Below are 20,044 nucleotides of genomic sequence, written 5' to 3'. Positions count from 1 at the left end.
TGCCTTTGATGAAGAGTGTGTGTGTGTGTGTGTGTGTGTGTGTGTGTGTGTGTGTGTGTGTGTGTGTGTGTTTATGTGGTGAGGGCACCCACTTAAAAGTGCTCAGTGGACTGTGATGACACCGAGACATAAGACACACTCATCGGTGGGTGTTCGAGGTTCAGTAGCTGTGCATTGGGGGGATCGGGTGGGGGTTGATAATGTGAAAGTACATTCACTCCCATGGACTGAGAATGCATTAGAACTCTCCCTTTTCTGCTTTTTAAAGTTTAAGGAACCTCCACATAATGTCAAGGTTCTACACCATTTAAAGATTCTTTGTTTCTAAGAGTGTATCGACTTCCTTTGCTTGCTATTCCAACATTATCACTTGCCCCTTTCTTCCTTGTTCTTTCTTCCATCTTTTCTTCCATCGTCGCCTGTCCTATTTGAGGTCTGAGACTCTGGGCCATCTCATTGGCTGCAGACCTTCGGATGTCTCCCAATGACAATTGTTCTGTAGATCGAATGAGATGGCTCTCGGTGCGGTCCCATAGATACCAATTAACTTCTATTGGAATATTTAAACAACAAAGTTTTACAAGTTCTCCCGTGGGGGCGGTTGAGTTGACTGATACTGCGTGCTTACCGTCCCATGATGTGATGAATGGCGGCGAAAGGGAGTCATCCTGGCTCGGGTTACAGCCTGAATTATGGCAGACACTAAGAGGCGCTTCTTGCAATGACCTGCAGAAAAGACTGGACAATGGAGTCCATTTTGGAGGAGGACAATGGAGGAGGTCAGGAAGGATACCTGAGACAAGAGCAGCACTCATGGCCAGTCTTAGAGGACAGGGCATGACATGGGGAGAAACTGTATGCTGTATTTTTCCAAGACGTACACATACAAATAAATTACATTATGAATAACTCAGCATGTAAAAATCATGATGCATCGATCTAAAGCTGCTGATTCTGCATATATTTTGTTTGATTATCATTTATTACAATAATGTTCAATGAAGTACGTACTGTGTATTCAGTGCATGCCTACCCTTAACATTGAATATGTTCGTGACAGCGTCAATATGACATCAAATGCTTGAATTGAAGTTTTATTTATTATGTCCACAGAAGATCTTTGAATGAAGGTAACTTGACACAGTGTCCAATCTTGCATCTTTACTGTTTACAAAAAAAAAAATCGAACACTGATGAAGTATACCCTGATTACACGGTCCAACTATTGATGCCCACAGTTTAAAATATCAAAGTCATTTTTCTGGTTTTAGGTTGTGTATACAAGGCCACCGTTTGAGGCCAACAATCTAATTAAAACATCCACTTTGCCTTTAGTATTGATTACTTTGATATTGAACAGGATATTGTGATATACCATATAAAAACAATGCATTCTGTAGTTAGTGACATTTAGGTTGATTCAGCTAAACATGGCTCTGAATGTATAGACTGTAGGCACAGATAGGTGAACCGGTACTAGACAGATAAAGGGGAGAACGCAGCACTCTGTCTGTCTCACTCTCCTTTAATGGGCTTGTATCAAGGAAAACTACATATGCCTATTTTTCTCACTTTTTTCAAACACAGGTTGCTGCACAATTTTAAAGTCAAATCTTTTTACTATATTTTAAGACCTCAACAAAGGACCAAATTACACCATCTCTCCTGCGCAACAATGCATACAAACATGCCATCAGGGGTCTCATAGATACCAATTAACTTCTATTGGAAAGTTAAGCACATCAGTGCTCAGTTCTAACCACAGAAATTGAACTCGACTGGACATTTTTTGGACTATTTTGAATATGTTTAATATACATGATGACTTATCAACCTGGGCATCGCCTTAAAATTAATTGCAGTCCCACAGCTAGATAAGTAAGTAAATAAATAAAGATTGAGGCATTAGACATTTATATTTATGTATATTTATGATCTATTTAATCCCAATGTTGCAAAAATAATGCTTACATTTTTTTCCACTTTTTTCAATGTTGTTGATCTTTTTGATTTCTTTTAAAGTGATGTTGAGCTTAAATTGTAAATAAAAAAATGTTTTCCCAGTTTTAGTCCATAATTGATGCCTTATTTTAGCCACAAGACTGTATTTTAGAGTAGGAAGTGAGACTGCATCCCTGCCCCTCCTGACCACATGGTGAGTAGTTAGACCCCATTGTTTTAAAGTAAATGTGTCCCAAAGTCTGAAAATCAAGAACTGTCACTACCAAAACACATATTTTCTGCAATTAAGTACATCATTTGTGTTTTAATGAAAAATATTACAGCTGTTCAATGATGTGTTTGCTAGTCATGTACTGGCTGATGTATTTGAGTTATGCTTAAAATTAACTAAAATTGTCACAACCAAAAAAACCACGAAAACTATACAATTATACATTGAATTGAACTAATTTAGGAAATAGTTGAAAGAAAGGATTTTAGTTGAAAGTCAGAGTCAGTTCAAAGTTAAATGTGTTGTCAACTCTGACTGAACCAATTCAGAACGGTGCTCCATTTAAACCCACACAAACATCATAAGTAGAGCTCAAGTAAAAAAATAATAATAATAAAGAATAATGTGTAACATTTAAAATCATTTGATTCCACTAATCCGATTGTTCCATGCACAAGAGGTATCAGTAGGTCTAGTTGTGAAGAATCTAGGGATGACAGATAGAAAGGGATCCTCATTTGGTTGCAAGCCAAACAAGCTCAGTCTCTGACAACTGGACAAATTTGGATGCTGACAGACGTGAGAGTCATATCTCTCTTCATTCTGCCAAAAATCATTCCAAGCTATGTGCCCTGATTTTATCTTTTAATGACTTTCAAATTGAAGTACATTGCACCCAGCGCGGAACATTCACTGCACAAACAAGCCTTATCATCGGTAGTCCGACGGACCTTCAGTGAGAGGAAATGGGATTGAATCATTTCATGGTTATACTCAAGAGAGATCATCACAAGACAGAGAAAACACTGTTAATAATACAATAGCACACACTGTCAGCTGCCAATAATCAACTAGTCTTTATCGTCAGGCTCGACCAGGGCCAGCAAAAAGACCATTCTGAGGGTATTATCTCCATTGATTGTCTGCAATTTCCCAGCATTGATTTCTCTTTGTTATCACCTTCCCATCTAAGTCATTTTGAATAATTGATGAGGGAGTATTATTCAGGCTCTCAGGTTCCTCCAGTCACATGCACCAACCTCTGCTCTGATGATTGTGATGTAGTTTTCATGTAGCAGCTTGTGATTTTGAGCTGTGCAGAAAATTAAACAAAAAAAAAGTTTAGGAAGTATAAACTTTTGAGTGTCAAAAATGGTTCCTTTCCATTTTTTTTTTTCTTTTTCACTTTTCTGTTTTATTTTAAAGAAACTCCATATAATGTACAGGTTCTATACAAATTAGAATTTCCCTAAAATTGTTTGTTCGACCCTGGGGGGAGCCAGGGGAAGAATTCCAGCCAGACTGCACTAGGGGTACCGTAAAGCATAGTGGTGGAAACATTAAAGTCTGGGGCTCTTTGGCTTACAGTTATGTTGATGAGCTTGAGTTCATTGCTGGGATTTTGGATGCAGGCCTCAAAGCCTACAAAGAAATTGTTCAAAAGGACCTAAAAACAATCTTCTAACCATCTAAACCATCTAACCAGCACAAACAAACAAACAAATAAATGCCACTAATTTTGACTTTTAGTTTCATAACACAATTAACTTTTTAGAAATGTGGCATAAATATCTAAATGCATTTTGGGACACTGTACATGTATAAAATTTGAGGGACACCCTGTCTTTTCTCATGGTTATTCTTCAGTTAAGTAAGAAGAAACGTACATACTCAACTTCATGTCTTTTTTCAGGAGGAAAAGTAAGTTTTGCCTAAATAATGATGTGCACTTTTTTATTCACTGCTGAAATCACTCATTGATTTTTTTTTTTTGCAAGGAACAGGGTGTGGCATTAGTCTTAGGTTGTACTGTCACAAATATTGTAAGAAAGTTTTGTCTTATTTTTAAATCAAACCCAGTTGTTTTTATTATGTCAAGTGGAATGTTTGCAAATCGATAAAGAAAGCATTCATATTAGTCTTTATAACATTTTCCTTTTGCATTTTTTCTCTGAGACCCATTTATTACTATTGCATGATTTTATGCATCAAAAACAGAATTGCAATTCATTTTGCATGACCATTTTCCAACTTCCCTTGATCTCTGAGAATTAAAAAAGGCTGTCTTTGTTACTGATATATGCGAGTGAGCTGCCTGTTTTGTGTCTCACAAAGCAGTCTGAGCTGAAGCATCGCTTTAAACCACAGTAAGAATACCAAAACTGCCTGAAGAATAGCCGGCTATATGTAAATTTGTTGTTTTCTCTGAATTCACAGAAGCAGTGAATGTAAAAAAGGCTGTTTTTGCAGCTTAGTTTGCACACATGGACTGTAGAGCCTGGGGTATATTTTCAAACTCGAACTATGTTTACATACTATTCGTTTGCAACTATATATGCCTCTTTAATCACAAACATTGATACAATATACAAACAAATGAAAAAAAAAACTAAACATTTTATTTATAGTGTAAACTATTATCCATGTGTTTTGGTTGTTCCTAGCCTGCGATGATTATAGAAGCGCCATAACGTGTCTACTGACACAAAACACACTCTGCTTAACTGCATGATCCAGAGTTTCGGGAGTGTGTTTGCCACTGTCGGCGAAAAGTTTAAGAAAACAAACATTAGAGGCAGGGCGTTGAAGCGATCCCCATCTGCATGTGGTTTGCATCTCTCTAAATCCTTCCATGCTTTCTCTCAGCCCCTCTCTCAAAGAGCGAAGCTCAGACGGTCAGGGAGAAAGGCACGGAAATCCAGCCTTAAACGCGTTGGCAAGGCTGGGCCATCGGGCAATGTGCATCAAATCAAGCCTCTCTTTTATTAAAGCATTAAGAACATGTTGCCTTTGGAATTTTTCAAAGGCTTCGTTTAGGGAAGTTGTTGCGTTGGGAACTGCGAGAGGAGGCCAAGGGAGAGGAACGATCGCCATCTGTTTAAACACACCAGGGTTTAGCTGGGCTAGCTGGAGGCAATGCTCTCTCTAACTGGCCTGCAACTCTCTCTCTCTCTCTCTCTCTCTCTCTCTCCCTCTCTCTCTCTCTCTCTGTATCAGAGGGCAGGTTGGGATGGTAGATGATAGATAATCACCACTGTGGCCCATGCAATGTTTCTAAAGGCTTTACCACTAGTGTCCTTCTTAACCTTTCATACTGCAGGTGCTTTCACTGTCTAAACATTCCAACCAGGAAAGGCCAGACTTGTCAGGATGGTACTTAATGTCTAGCTCAGGGGTGCCCAAGCTTATTGTCTTTGGGGGCCAAAGTGTGATATTTGTTGGAGGCTGATAAACAGTATATGTGTACATATGTATATTCTTTATATACTCCGTGCTGCTTGTACACTGCTTTGCCTTTATAACCAGTAAAAAAAGATATTCTTCACACCACTGGTCTCTTAATATTTTCTCGACTGTGCACCACTGCCTAGTACACTCGTTTAGCTTACAAGTGTACTAGCTAGATACGTGATGTGACAGCTGCAATCATTTTTTTCCCTTTTTAATTCATTGAATAGAAGCTTTTTATTTCAAATCTATTTATTAATGCTGAATATAACTTACTGGGGGAAAAAAACTAAAACAAACTCAGAATACCAATAGAAACTATGCATTCAAATTAGCAGAAAATGCGCTTATTTTTATTTAGAAATGCAACAAAACCTGTCCTTTGATCAGGTGTTCAAATTTTCCTTGATTAGAGATGTGTGCTGTGAAACAACTGAGACATTTTACCACTTATTTCTTCCAATTTGTTAAACTCCCTGTAAAGTACTTACTTTTTTTGACCATGCGTGTTCAGTGTTTCTGTACTCCTTTATACAGTATGTACTGTTACTAGAAGAACTTTTTAAAATAAAATTTGAAATGAAAGAAACTATACAAGCTAGAAAAAGATGTGAAAGTACATTCAACCTAATGAGAAATTTTAAATACATTTAGTGAAACTACTACATTTAGAGAGCGGTGTTATTTTTTTAAACGATTTTGTTTGCGTTTGAAAGGCCACACTGTTAGGATTGATCAGGTGTAGCTGTTTCATATTATAAAGGTGCTCATGTTAGTGTCTTGGCAAATTTGTCATTTCCTAACATTTGAAGCTCTAAACCCTTTGCATTATGTAGCAACTCCAAACAAAGTATCTCACTAGGTTGAATGAGATTTTGTCAAAGCAGTGTAAGAACATGTTTGTGGTGGAACATTGTTCTATTGAGAAAAAGGATTTTTGGTTGGCAAAAAGACATTACAGTACCCACCATAATGAAGGCTATGGTCTTTTCCTATAATTCTGGATCTGAATGTGCATCGTATCTGTTTTCTCCTTTAAACTGAGCCCTCAATAACATCACTGACTGACAGTAATAAACAGTCATGTGCAATTAATGAAACTGCATCTTTCACAAAGCTATTTTTATATGAAACTGTGTGAAATGTTAGTCTTCCTCACTCTGTTTTGATGAGCTAATCTGAACTCTTGTGTGTTCTCGAAATACAAAATACAGTTATTCCAGGCTTTGACCCCAAAGCCATTATATTTCATGAGTTGATGTGGGTGTACAGAGGCTTGTTCTTCAGTACAGATTCTTTCCACATTTTCCAGATATTTTTACCCTGGTTTTAGGCACAGCACTCCAATATCACATGGAAGGCATGGCCTAATATGCATAGCCTCCAATGTCAGTCATTGATACACACGTTTATTTTAAAAACGTGCTATAGCAGTTGGCCGTTGATTTATACATATCCTTTACCAGGCTGTCACTATATTGTATCTGGAGCAGTAAATCTTCAGACTTGTACAACTTGTTTTTCTGTCTCTGCTGCATACTCTCAGCCACAGGCTGGAACAGCTGCAGGTTCTGTCAGTTAGGACTGTTCAGCCAGGAAATATCACGGCCAGCACAAACGTAAGCTGTCACACTGGAGTCAGCTATTATGCGGATACAACTTTCTAAAGCATCACACGGGAAAGGTGTTGGAATGGTGTAACAGCACTGCAGGTAGCATATCATGCCGTGCCCTGAAATGACATATGACATTTTTTTTTAAATATTGCTGATTTCCAAGTCAAAGAAAGGCAGATTTCACGATCAGGCCACACTGCAGAACTGATGAATGACAGGCTTTACATTAAATGAAGAAATGATCAGGCTAGAAATTAATCATTAAGTCTTTTACTACAAAGAGAGGCTTGTTTTTTAATTGTTATCAAGGAGTCCAGGAGAAGGAGTGATCTCTGCATAAGTTATTCATTATTCAGTGTCAGGAAAAAAGCAGAAAGCATAGATTTGACAAAAAAATACACAGAAGCGCCAGAGAACGAAATAATACTTGAATAATATTCATTAAATTGAGTAATAATGAATAAACTACGAACTGAATTGGAGGGTTTTGCTACAAAACACATTATAAGCCAGTTTCAAGATTTTTTTCTTTTTTTTTTGTAAAAAACGATGTTGGGAGTGAAGGAATACAAATGTTGCATTGTGATTAGTAGCACATTTAATATGTAAAATACAAACGTGTGTTTTTCATTATATGTCAGCTGGTAGCCTTTTTTTAAAAACATCTTCTATTTAACCCTCTGGTTATGAAATTGACCTGTTTCAAAGTTAAAAAAAAAAAGTATTATATTTGTAGCATGAAACCTTTTCTGCAGGACTAATGGCTCGTTTAGTGTGGTTCGAATAGAAAGGGTCAATTTGACTCAGAACAGAAGAGATGCTTTGTTTTTTTAATAATCTTGCCCCATGACAGGAAATATGTCAGAAAAACTGAAATAGTCTAAATAAGAATAGGAATATGTGTATAAATGTATAGTTTTTGCCAATCCACAGAAAAAATGTGTGTCTGAAAATTATTGTTAATGAAAAATGTCTGAATTATTTTGTAGATCATGATCTGTAGTGGGTGAAAATCTTGATTACGCTAAATATTGATTAAATTGACATTCATTTATTTTCCGATGGCTAAACATGCATCGGGTTAATCTGACCCAGAAATATTATCTCTGTTTTTTTCCACAGTTGAACATAACAAGAGAGTTCAAATGAATATACAACATTTTGGAATGAAAGTTGTTTTTTAGCATATCATCATTGGCATCGTTTCTGGAAGACTTGCAATCAGTTTTTAATGTAACTTTTCTGGGAATATTTTTCCATGCCTCCAAAGTCTTAGAAGCTGCTTACATTTCTCTACTTCTCACATTCCAAGTAATCCCAAACACATTCGATGGTGTTGAAGGTGGCCAGTCCTGAGAACACCAGTATCTGCTTTGTCTGTTCTGCAGATTTTCTCAGTAACGGGTTCTTGACACCTACACATTCTTTCAGGCCTGTTGCTTTGAGTTGTCTTCTCACAGTGGTAGGATGGACTGAAATATCTGTGGATTTCTCTCAAAAATGAAAGCTTAAAGTACTGTTTATCTGATGCCAATAGTTTTGGTAGCCTACCAGGTCTTGCGCAGTCCCTAGTAGTCCCATTTTCAGTATCATCTTTAATAAACACCTTTTTCGACAGACTTTCTGTTGCCTTATGCACGTAGATTATTCTATATCTGATTTCCTCAGAAATGTCTTAATGGCCATTTTGACTGGTGATTTAACAAATCAAGGGTAGTCTCACTATAGTGTGTGAGTACATGCAGTCACACGCACTAGTTTGAGCACCCCTGGCCACAGTGAGTGTTATATTGTACATGTCCACTGCAAAGAACAGACCTTCTTTCTGCAGATTTTTATTATATTGGAAAAAATAAAGCATGTCATCGCAAAAATATGCCATTACATTTTGTGTTTTATTTTTTCCCCAATATGTTAAATTCAGCATATAAACAGTAATTATGCATTATAAAATGTGCAAATGTGTTCTCTGTAGACAATGTGTACTTATTTTCACTTAGATAATCAACTGATCATGTAATTTGACAGGTGTGCCCAAATGTATTCATATAATAATAATTCTATAGAATATTTCTATAGAATAGAAATATTACACTATGTGCAGATTCTGTTAACCCTAAAAAAGGTTCTTCACGTTCGCACATGCAAACATGACTGTCTAAAGAACCATCCACTCAAATCCTTTCATGGACACAAAAGTGATTCTTATCACTTCTCATCAGGCAAATAAATAAATAAATAAATAAATAAATAATAAACCTTTTGGAGACCTTTACTTAAGAGTGTATAGATTCTGTTTTGTTCTCTTTGATTCTACAAAACTCTATTGATTGATTCCTTCTTGATATATTTTTTTGTGTTATATCAACAACATCCTAATCAGCGCTCTATCGCACTTTCAACACGGCCTCTTAGCGGCACTGTGGGGACATGCCATTTTTTCGCAATGCAAATTAATATGAAAAATGATTCCTGGTATACAGTGATGCAGTGGTGTGTTTCAGCTCTTGCTACAGCTCACATGCTCGATTTGGAGTGGCAGGGGGGCTAGGGGGCTACTTACAGCACTTTGTGGTCCATGTTATTCAGAAGCCCTCACAGTAGGCCTAAGAATATATGCAGTTCAATGTGTCCATGAGGGTAACATACGTATCTAGAGCCTGGACCCTCATCAGAGAGAGAGAGAGAGAGGAACAAACAGTAAAGGGCTTGACATTGAGAGTCTTTCTTCAGACCACAGTCACATCACTTACTGGATCATTCTGGAATGAGGTGTGGGGAGAAATAAAGAATGTGCCATTATTTCTCCTCCAGAAAAAAATCCATTTTATAGAGAAAGGCTGGTGATCGTCTAAGGTTTATAGGGAGTCTTCAGCGGGTTACACTCCGTATTTGAAGTCATAGAAGACAGTGCAAAAAAGGCAGAGTTTATTTGAGGTACTTAAGAGTTGCCATTATAATTTGTCACCTCCGTGCAACTTCAAATAGTGCCCTTTTCCCATGATCCAAAGACTTACATATGCATTTCTTTATAATCTTTTGCCTGCCATTATTACATCACCACTGCCAAGTAAGTTAATTCATTTCACAATCTTTCAAGTTGTTTCCAACTTCCAGAAACATCTTCTGGGAACCAATTAAATAGTGCTATAGTTGTGCCCTTACTACATTTGCTTTATTAAACGCTTTAAAAAAATCACAGCTTATATGAGATTGACATGTCCAGTGTACCTAGAGCCATGCAGTGTTATGGCAGTTTAAAGTAAGATCCACCATTAGTGTGAAGACCTTTATGACGACCTGACCTCATCCATTGATGTCTCCCAGAGAAGGGAGCAATTAAACGATGAGGGAAATGTATACGTATTTCCTTGAAATTAATAGTTCCAGGCGGGGTGGAGAGGGGAGATTTACTGCTGACGTTGACCCTCAGTGCTAAAGGCAAAGAACCTCCAGAGGAGCTGCCTAGGGCTTTATGCCAAACACCTTAACATTTAAAGAGGTGAAGAAGAAACTATCCAGAGGAGACAAGCAACACATCAGTAGAAGACTGCTCCGGATCACTTCTATTCATCACACACACACACACACTTCCAGCGGCTGACCTCCTTTCTCTTGGCTGGTCCATATTTGCCTCATCCCTGAGGTTGAGGTGGTCATGAAGGTGAACTGTTGCTCATTGGCCAATTCACCAGCAAGTGAGGATTATGTTTATGGAGTTGGAAAATGAGACGAGAGGGCAAGTTGGTTCGCGCTGGGAACATTAACCACCACTGGAAGAGCCGCTGCCAGACTCTCCATTTAGAAGCGGAAATCAAGAATTTGTCAGAGTAAGCTGAAGGTAATTAGGTGAAGCAGTGCGCTTGGCCCAGAGCCCCCACCTTCTCCCCTCCCTTGCTCTATGAGGTGTCAACAACTGGCTGTCTTTGCTTGGCAGACATTTTATCCTACGATGTCAGGATCTGCTGCACACTGCATCTATCTATCATGAAGAACTTCGGTCCTATCTGAACCAGCCGTTCCTGGACTGTTCCTAACTGGAATCCTAAAGCAACTTTTGTTGCCCCATTCTGAAAAACTAGCACATTCTGTGGCCTCATTGTATGTTTTTCAGGCAGGAAACAGACCCACATTGTGCTGCTCAGTGAGAAGCCCTTCTCCATTGCTAATGGTACAGGTGTTTAAGCATTACGTCATCGTGGGGAATTCTGAGCCGCCGAGCGAACGTCTGACCTTTTGCTTACACTATGGGAAGACAATACAGCATTCCCTATGAAACCAACTGAGATTCCTTCACATAAAGCTCCTATTCTGGCGGTTAGTGTGATCCCCTGCATTCCCAAACAGCTACCATTTGACTCTATGAATGCATTTTATCTAAGATTCAGCAAACAAAAAAAGGTCAAAACAAATCCTGCCCCATCTCCTCTAAAATGCCATTCCGCCACCATAAGGTCAGGGGTCAGCTCAGTCAGGTGCAGAGGTCAAACCCCACAACACAGCTCCAGATTGCCACTAGCAAGTTCACCCAAACAGGGTTAAGGAAAATCAAGCCATATCTCAGGCTGAGGTCAGGCCTGGTTAAACCTGGCCTGACGTGGGTTATGAGAGGGGATACTGCAGAAAGGGTTGGATTCTCTCAGGCAAGCACCTGAGCTCATTGTCTGCTCCCCCTCTGCTGACCCCACATGGCTGAGATATTACTGCCCTAGGCTGTTGCTCTGTACAATCTCTCTCTCTCTCTCTCTCTCTCTCTCTCTCTCTCTCTCATTGTCTCTCACTCTCTCATTCATCTGCTTCCATCTCTCTACAGACTCAAGCCATAAACTAGGGGCTTTCATGCAAGATCACAGGTGCTTATTTACAAAATGACAATTTTCTCTTTCCATAATTCCATGTTACCGCATTACCAGATCTTATCGCAGGAGTCAGTGTCTTATTCCTGAGGTTTTATAACTTAATGAAAGATGCTTAGCTCTGTTCCTCCTCCTCCTCCTCCTCCTTACACACAAATACAATCAGTTCAGCCACTGGGGGGCTAGAACAACAGTCCCAGGATCTTGGCATGTCTTCGACCAGGAAGCATGGAGAGGTCATGGGGAAGGCAATCACTCTGAGCTGAATCTGTGCACGGAATTCAGGAAAGTTTTCTCTGTTTTCATCTTAGTGTAAATGGATTTATGCATTCTAAAAAGAGTTTGATGCAAATGTTTTATTTGTTTAATTAACATGCATTGTTAATTACCAGCATTTGATGGATTATCAACATTTCTGACTTCTTAAGAATAAAACTGCTGTGGATAAACCGTATCTCCCTGTTCACTCACTCTCGCCAAGTTTACGTGGTAATTATGGTAAAATTCCTCCACCTTACCCTTTTTTTAGTCAGTAACCCTTTCATTATTTAATTTGAAACTCATATGTATGGTATGTACTAGGAAGGGAATGAATTTAAAAAGTGAATTGACTCAAATGTCCACATATTTCCACATGAATACATGTTACATTGACAAAAGAGATGGCACAATACCGCTTTCCCATACCAGTACTAAAACAACGCTCATATAGATCCAGTAGTTTCTCTTTATAAACAGCTAAGCTTCAAAATGAGCTACTTTTAATTGAAGCAGTTGAGATGAGTCTCTAAAAGTAGGCTACCATGAAGAAGAAATACTTAACCGTGAACATGACATCACACAGTGTGAATGTATGGTATTCCAGGCTAGTTTTGTTACAGGATTGGACTGGATTTATTCCTTTTTTCCCTCTGATATCTGATCCAGTATTTTCTGCTGGGTATTGGATCAGTGCCATTCCCTATGCAGTCCTATGTGAAAGCTTGAACACATTTCTACATGCCCAATACACAGCTGTGAAGGTTTGGGCACCTCCGTCAAATTACATGCTTTAGTGATTTTCTAAGTGAAACTAAGCATGTATCTTCTAGACAGAACACATATGTGTCTGTGGCCTGTGCAAAGGTAATGGCACAAGTCTGCTGAAGAGGATGTGTTCACTTATAATTAACAAAGCATGTCGTTTGTGCAGCGGTGCCCAAACCATTGCATGCAACTGTGCTTTAAGTAGTAACTTGCACACAAGTTTTGTCAGTGGTGTCTAGACCTGCTGACAGGTTAAAGGGTTAAATTCAATTCTTTAAATTGAATTGAATAGGATGATGAGTTTGATTGCTTCTTCATTTCTTGATGCGTCCACGCTGAGAGGTCACCGCTCCAGAGAGGTGTGTGAGGAGTCAAACGTTTACGCTTCCTGCTGCCTCCTGCACAAACAGGACGTCCCAGCCCTGGGAGCAGACACTGTCTGGGCCTCATACTGGGGAAAAGTAGTGCATGGAGAAATATTTTCACAGGATTAACCCTGGCCAGGGTAGGCTATTCTCAGCAAAGGGTTAAGAGTTGAGGGAAGCAGACAGAGGGAAGACAGCCAGGGGTAACTCATCTATTTGGACATTTATTAAAGTGGTCCCTTTTGTGGCAAAACTTGAAAAGCGGAGGCATTCAAATGGTCTGTTGTGGAAGTTTTTTTTATTTTGCCAGCAGTTTGTTTGCTTTATATTGCCAAATCAAAATACGGTGTATTCATCTATTTCTGTACTGTGAAGATCCAATGCAAATTTAAAGCAGAAATACTGAAGTACAAACAAAAATGCTGTAAAAATAGTGAATTCTAGGGAAAACGTGCTTGTCAAATAAGTTAAAATGTGGAATTTACAGTAATTAGTTGCTATTTGTAAAGCACGTTGGGAAAGTGGATGGTACTGGTATGTGCTGTTAATGACAGGGTGGTTTCCATTTGGTTTTCTTTTCTTTTCTTTTATTAATTTAGAAATGTATTTTTAAATTATTTTACATGTTTTGCTATTCTGCCAAAAATGTTTTTCTGTGTTGCAGTTAACTAGTTCCTCCTGTAATGTTAATTAAGAGATATTTTTGTCACTGTCATCTCTGGAGTCTTAATAGCTGGAATAAGTGCAGTAACTGCTGTAATGTGGTGCTCGGTTCATGGTGTAATAAACAGTTCTATGCTGTTTTATTTTTACTGTGCCTTAACCAGGCAAGAATTTTCAAGCCTTTGCTATTAAAAGTTCATTTTGTATGTCCTGCATATATCTTTACATGTTAAACCACACAACGTGGTGAAACAGCAGGGCTTCAGACGGCTGAAGCGCACACAGGAGCACATATGCACCTTAGAAACGAAGAATGGAAAAAGTGTACAAATATGGTAATCAACCATATTAAAAAATATAGTAAAGTATTAAAATTGTATAATACAGTAGGCGTGCTGTGAATGAAGAATAAATTATTGTGCAAAAAAAAAAAAAGTAAATGGGACCAATCAAAAAAGGAAAAGTGAAAAGGCAAAAGTTGGGGCCCCATCGCTCTGCTGCCTCCATCAAACGTTACATGCTTTTTTTTTTTTTCTTTTTGCAAGAGATGTAATTTCACCACTTAAGGATCATTAAAAAGAGATCATATTAAATATCACTGCTTGAGAGGTGTACTGAGAGAGGGACGGCAAGAGAAATACAGAGGAGATTTGTTTGTCAGTCAAATTCTGACTCACTCAATCCCTTTAACTATCTGCTGGACAGAGGTGGGGCTGGGGGGGTGGGGGGGTGGGCGGGGGTGTGGGGGGTGATGGTCGAGGGTCGTTTTTCTGCAAATCTGCCGATGAAACGTTGACAAAACAGCCAATTTTCTGTAATTTTCGCCATGGCCTCTTTCAGCACAACAGTCACTCAGAACCCCCTCATTTTGGGCAGCACCATGGCTCGACCTTTGACATGTATCTCGTCCCTGGCCTTCTTCTTCTCCGGGCTGGAGAGACGGACATAACAGTTGTGCCTTTCAGGTCAGGTGGATGCAGCTTGCGAGTTTAAGGCTTAGGGGCCATAAAGGATTCCTTTGTGTCTCTTTTCCCCAGTGGAGTGCGGGCAGAGGGATAAGAAATGTGGTTAATAGCTCAGGAGTGGGCTAATCATCGGTTGCCATTACTGCTCCAATATCAGCAGGGATGACAGACTTATCAATGACAAAAGGCCCAGGTGAAGCCATGGCCCGGCCCCCTCAGTTTTGATCTCTGGTCCGCTAAGCAGGGGCTTTCATTCAGGCTAAGCACCAGGCAGCGCACCTCTCTCTCTCTTTCTCTTTCGCTAATGCTCTCTCTCTCTTGCACTCTCTCTGCCCAGTGCCAGGGATCACTCATCCGCTCCCTCCATCCTCAGGCCGCTCTGTTCTGTTCTCCACAATTCTAGTCATTATTTCCACAATTTGGCTTAATTTCTTAAGCAACTGTGATGTGATGATACACCGCTGTGGTGAATCCCATGATTGGTCTATGATTGGTTTACCCTTTTCACATGTACCTGCGCCCATAATTTGTTGGGTTAAAACTGTTGGACAAGCAAAAAATCACATTCAAACGAATGAGAAGCTGCAGCTCCAAACTTACTTTTCAGTCGCACTGTGTTTGTTTTGTTGAGTTACAGTTTATATTTTGTCTCCACTTAGCGTGTTTGTTAAGTTAGCCTTAAGTTTCCAATTTAATGTGCAACACTGACGGCGACAAAGTTTTCCAGCTACTCAAAACTAGGCATTTCTAATTGCTAGTGTATTTGCTAATGTTAGTTTGATTGTGTCTCAAAATAAATGATATATCCACACGAGTTTGACCTTTCAGACACATACAAAACAAATATTATACTCTAAATTAGAGATTTTGAGTATGATTTTTTTTTTTAAAAACTATTGTGAGCTAATTTGGTTTGTTATACTTGCAACAGTTACCATGAAATTGGCCAATTGTTAGGAAAGCAAGCAAAGTGCTACACATCAGCAGTCAAATAACAACTATTTCCAGTTTAATAGGCATATGAAAGAGCAATACAGAAACGATTTATCTGGGTTATATGAATCTATTATGGAAAAAACTGCAGCTGTGCTATTCTGTTACAAATGGCTTAAAAATCATATGAAACATTCGGGATGCAAAGCAACAAAAAACATCATTTTTTACATCATTTTAACTCTGAGAGTGAGTCATCCTTCTAACTCTTATAAAATGAAAGCTGAAAGGCTCAGCAATAGTGAAAACCGACCTGCTCAGATCCAGATAGTTCTGTTTATGAGTAAATCAGTAAATCAGTAATTATTATATTGATTATATAGATTATATAGTCTTCAGATCTTCTGTATTTGTGGAACTGACTGGCGAAAGGAAGCATATCTCAGAACGTTCACATTTTAACTGAGAGAAAAAATCTGAGCACTGTACAGCCTCTTTATTGATAATCTGATTACCATATGGTATGTTGCAACCCTAAATTCTTCCAAGAAGTAACCCTAGAAGATTAAGGCAGCATACACACACACACACACACACACACACCTGGACAACCTGAGCCTTTCATTGACAGTCGTGGTGAGGAGCAGGTACTGACAGACTTAAACACCTGCTATCGTAAAGTATGTTCTCCATCGCTGAGCCTGGCTCGTATAGGACTGGGACTCTATTGTTCTGCCTCTGCGCTGACAGCCAAGGTATTTCTGGACTTCTCGAGCACATGCAAAAACAATGGTCAATTCATTGGTGTTACTATAGGAAAATGACCTAACCTTTTCTGAAACTTCTTCTTGCGATTTCAGAGAAATTTATCAGAGAAAGTCGTGGTCTTCAGAACTAAACAAGTCTGAACGTGAGTAATTTTCAGGTTCAATGCGCAGAGAAATGTTTAAATGCAGAATGATGGTGACGATCCCAAACTTTATGGCTATTTACCTTGATATAGATATATAGACTTGATCATCACTATTTACAACACATGCTTTGGTAACTGTGATAAAAATGTACGTGTAGGTTATTAAGTTATGTAAATTGAGGAATTGAAGTGCTGACCTGACTATCACCCTTGCAGTTTAAGGGGTTAAAAAACATGTTTGAGTCACGTTTCTATCCCCTATTCTGTGTTTCATGTTTTGGCATAAAATCGAAAGATGAATGAAAGCAGAATTCTACCTTTCAAAATATTCAAAATGAGTCTGTGTAATTAAACGTTTTTACGATTTTGCGTATGAAATGCTCAGTTTCAGAGAAACTTAATGAGTTAGAATTGTTCATAGTGGTGCTGATTGGAATCTGACATCCAAAGTATTTAATGCCTCCAAAACCAACTCATAGAAAGCTTCCCTATCAAATGGCTAGGACTGTGCTGCCTGATGCCTGAGGCATTACTTTACAATAGCTCTGATACAGTTTGATTGGTTTTTAGCCTAAAACAGATTTTTTCTGTCCACCCCTTCTCGATTTATTACTACTTTATCGCCTTTCCATTACCAGCATTACACATACAACTTCTGCGAGTTCACCGGTCAATTCACATGACAAATAATAATAAAATGGCTATAGTTTGCGCTACAGACATCACAACCCCTGGATCCTATTACGACCATTTTAAAAAACGTGATAAAGTTGATACTTTTCCCTCACATTGCACTTCATTCCATCAGACCACTCTGAATGACTTCTCATCTCAATGACTCAATTATGCAAAATTTTAGAAAATTTGGTGGAATTCCCCTAAACCATGATCCAGCTTCATCGAGCCAAGAATGCAGCGCACCTGTAAGCCTGAAATGATTTTCTATCAGACTTCAGCTTTCAAAAGCACACATCATCACTGGTTTTATGCGCTTGTCAGGAACTCAGAGTGTGAAAAAAAAATTACTTATTCGACTAAAATTAGGAATTTTGCCATGTTTTCATAGAACGAATTGATCAACAGAATTATTGATTTTACAAATTTTTGCAATCATTGACTATCTATCTATCTATTTATCTATCTATCTATCTATCTATCTATCTATCTAAATAAGTTTACAGGTTTTACAGAAATTAAAGAATACATAATAAAACATCAGTTTTGTTTTATTTTTGAAATTAAGTTTAAAAACGAAAAGATCTAACAGCAAATTAACATGTTTTGCAAATTTATTGACAAGAAACCAATTGATTTGAGGTGAAATTTTATTTAATTTTTATTTATTTTACATTTTACTTCACCTAAAGTTAACTTAGTTCAGCTTAGCTATGTCTCTTCCATTGTAAGAAATGGCTTACTTACTTAATGGGGCAAACATTAAACATTCATAACTAAAAACTATGTGATGCGCAGTTTTTCTAACATTTTTTCATGGAAATCGATGACACGACATTCCAGGCCCTGGGCGAGCTAGTGTGGAATAACCCATGTATAGCTGTGTAACTGAGCACTTTGCCAAAGTTGCGGTGCTGTAGTCGGCCTTGACCCTCAGTGACTTTACTTGCTCCCTGACTCGTAGTGATGGCCATTTCCAATGTGTTATCTGATTCTTAGTCCGGCCTACTTGCTATGTGTTTCGGTCAATCTATACTTTCAAAAATGATATGTTAATTAGCACCACACTTTTGAGTTGTCTCTATTTTGTTGCGTTTTGTTTTGGGCCACAAGAACACACAGTACCCCTGTGATGCTGTAATTAGAACACATTTTGTGTTATAAATCTGATCATATTGAGTGTATTCAATTAAATAAGTGTTGAAATGTGTAGTCCTTAACATAACACACAGATTAAAATAGTATATTTGTTTTGACAGCCTATGTACAAGTGTAAAATACTGGAAATATATTACTTATATTATTATATAAGTTTGGAGACCACAGTCAAACTACATGCTTTGTTGATTTGCTCCATAGGGAATACATTTAAACATGGAATTTTTCCGCAACTTTAGTTTCTGAATTTAAAATACTGAGGTAAAAACTACATAAGCCACATTTTATTTTGTTTCTCTTTCCAACATGTAAATTAAGCAAACAAAACACTATTTGTACATCAAACTTTGCAGTGTGTGTTCCCTGCAGGTAGTAATTTTCACTAAAAGTCAATAAAACATTTATTTGAATCACTCTTGCTTTAGACCTGAAGAAAGGCCACAGGTGATTCTGTGGAATCCACTGTTAGAACACAGCTCCAAGCTATGAGTCTGAAAGAATGTGTAGCTGTCAAGAAGCCACTACTGAGAGGAAAATGGCCAAAAAAAGAAAAAAAAAATCAAATTAAGAAGCAGCTGCAGTTCTCAGATCAATGCACTTGCCACCCCAAACCCCAGTCTGGTCTGAGGTTCACTGAAAATATTTGGGATTACTTGGATTGTGAGACGCAGAAAATACAACCAAATGAAATTTGGTAGTGAGGAAAAAATATACCTGCAGATTAAACCAGGGGTTACAAATATTAGCATATGCCTGTATTCTGTTTACATTTTGGACTATATTGACAACTTACGGCAGGAGATTCTGTTTTAATACAGGAGGGTTCGGTATGGCCCTTTGACTCTGCTCTTATCTGATACCAGAGTGGACCATAGAAAGATCATCCTCTCTAAAACTTCATGATTAAGCTCAGTGGTGCAAGGGAATTTTTTAAGTCCCCTGGGCAACAAATCACTGGGAGGCACTGCGAGGCACCTCGAGGCCCTGAGCCGCCCCACCTGCGTTCCCCCGCTGTGATCCTGCATTCTGCCCTCATCCCAAGCAGCCCCATTAGCTTACTGCCCAGGAATTCTTGGTCAAGTGAACGAGTGCAGTGGCAAACAATGCCCCACTTCAAGGAAGATTACAACTCCAACAGGAAACCTTTTGATGAGCAAGACTGTTTGAAAATGTTATCTAGACCACCATCACCCCGAGGTCAACAAAACCATTTCTAATCACCCATACCTTTGTCTACTTATTCATTTATGTGTGTGCATGTGTGTGTATGCATGTGCATATGTGTGTGTGTGTGTATGGGTGGGTATCTTTCCTCCATGGAGAAATGAGAGCAGGAGGGGAAAAAAATGAAAGCGACGCACTGGGAGAGAATAGAGGGGAGACTTGTTTAACATGGAGCGTGCTCGAGAGCACGTGCGATGACAAAGCGATTTTGCTCCTTTACGCCGATCGCCCACCTGCACCGAGATTAGG

Source organism: Pygocentrus nattereri, chromosome 29, assembly GCF_015220715.1.
Source record: "Pygocentrus nattereri isolate fPygNat1 chromosome 29, fPygNat1.pri, whole genome shotgun sequence".
Taxonomy (NCBI): Eukaryota; Metazoa; Chordata; class Actinopteri; order Characiformes; family Serrasalmidae; genus Pygocentrus; species Pygocentrus nattereri.
This window is presented reverse-complemented; position numbering follows the sequence as displayed.